Source organism: Triticum dicoccoides, chromosome 1A (assembly GCF_002162155.2).
Source record: "Triticum dicoccoides isolate Atlit2015 ecotype Zavitan chromosome 1A, WEW_v2.0, whole genome shotgun sequence".
Classification (NCBI taxonomy): Eukaryota; Viridiplantae; Streptophyta; class Magnoliopsida; order Poales; family Poaceae; genus Triticum; species Triticum dicoccoides.
The window spans coordinates 291,657,024-291,659,328 of record NC_041380.1 but is presented as its reverse complement, the minus strand read 5'-3'; positions in this window follow the sequence as shown (position 1 = coordinate 291,659,328).

The window sequence follows — 2,305 nt, the reverse complement described above, 5'->3', positions numbered from 1 at the left end:
CGGTGACGTTCTCCTCCCACGATCCCGATCCAGTCGGGGGAGAGGGGGGAGATATTTTTGGAGAGAGGGGGGACTGTCGGTGGGGGTTTACATCACGGGGGAGGAAGGGCCATTTAGGCCAGATGGTTGGGCCGGCCTGGTGGCCAGCTAGGCCATTTGGCCCAGTTGGCCAGGGAGCCTTTTTTCTTTCTTTTGTTTTTGTTTAGTAGTTTTTCCTTTCTTTTATTTATCTCTCTTTTCTGTTTTATTTAGTTTCCTTTATTTTAGTTTTATAAAAATTATCACTAGTACCTAAGTTAATACCTTTAAATATACTACTGCCGCATTAATTCTCAAGCCGAATTAAAATAGTTTAATATTTTATAAAATTCAAAAGGCATTTATTTTAATATTTAAACCTCTATTTTAATTATTTTGAACACTTAAACCTTTTATTAAATTTAGATTTCTTCACCATTATTACTTATGCATTATTTGACACAGCCCGAACAATTTAGTTTTGATGTCCGAAAACTTTTGTGGTTTGCATATTTTGAATTTGAATTTGGAATCCGTTTTGAACTAGCGTGAGGTTATCAACAGTAACCGTGGTGACGTGGCATCATTAGCAGGGAATTACTGTAGCTTAATTATCCGGGCGTCACAGTGTCAAATTATTCAAGTCAAGTCTACGATATAAAGAGAGAGGCATAACACTAACACCGGCTCCAAGATCACATAAAGCAGTTTTAACATAGTTTCTTTTAATGGAGCATGGTATAGTAGGTACTCCTGGATCTCCAAGTTTCTTTGGTATTCCACCCTTAAAAGTATAATTAGCAAGCATGGTGGAAATTTCAGCTTCTGGTATCTTTCTTTTATTTGTAACAATATCTTTCATGTACTTAGCATAAGGATTCATTTTGAGCATATTAGTCAATCGCATACGTAAAAAGATAGGTCTAATCATTTCAGCAAAGCGCTCAAAATCCTCATCATCCTTTTTCTTGGATGGTTTGGGAGGAAAATGCACGGGTTTCTGAACCCAAGGTTCTCTTTCTTTACAATGTTTCTTAGCAACAAAGTCTCTCTTATCATAACGTTGATTCTTTGATTGTGGGTTATCAAGATCAACAACAGGTTCAATTTCTGCATCATTATCATTACTAGGTTGAGCATCATCATGAACATCATCATTAACATTTCCATTAGGTTCATGTTCATTGCCAGATTGTGTTTCAGCATCAGACATAGAGATATCATTTGGATTATCAGGTGGTTCAGCGATAGGTTCACTAGAAGTTTGCACAGTCCTATCATTTTTCTTTTTCTTCCTTTTAGAAGAACTAGGTGCATCAATTTTATTTCTCTGAGAATCTTGCTCAATTCTCTTAGGGTGGCGTTCAGGATACAAAGGTTCCTAAGTCATTCTACCAGTTCTAGTAACCACTTTAACATCATAATCATTTTTCTTACTATTCATTTCATCGAGCAATTCTTTTTGAGCTTTAAGTACTTGTTCTACTTGAGTGGTAACCATAGAAGCATGTTTGCTAACAAGTTTAAGTTCACCTCTAATATTAGCCATGTAATCACCCAAATATTTAATCATATCAGCATCTTGTTTTAATTGTCTACCAAAATAAGCATTGAAGTCTTCTTGCTTAAACATAAAATTATCAAACTCATCCAAGCACCGACTAGCAATTTTAGTAGTAGGGATTTCAGCTTTATCATATCTATAGAGAGAATTTACCTTTACTACATGTGTCGGGTTATCGGGATCAGGAGGTTCTTCAATAAATAAAGGATTAAGATCATATGTTTCTTTGACGAGCGATAAATTAAGACCATGTATTTCTTCAATAGGAGGTAAATTCTTAACATCTTCAGCTTTTATACCTTTTTCTTTCATAGATTTCTTTGCCTCTTGCATATCTTCGGGACTGAGAAATAGAACACCTCTCTTCTTCGGAATTGGTTTAGGAATAGGCTCATTAATTGGAGCAGGAGCTGGCTCAGGAGGTGCCCATTATTTTCATTTGTCAACATATTATTCAATAAGATTTCAGCTTCATCCGGTGTTCTTTCCCTGAAAAGAGAACCAGCACAACTATCCAGGTAATCGCTGGAAGCATCGGTTAGTCCATTATAAAAGATATCAAGTATTTCATTTTTCTTAAGAGGATGATCAAGCAAAGCATTAAGTAACTTGAGAAGCCTCCCCCAAGCTTGTGGGAGACTCTCTTCTTTAATTTGCACAAAGTTGTATATTTCCTTTAAAGCAGCTTGTTTCTTATGAGCAGGCAAATATTTAGCAGAGAAG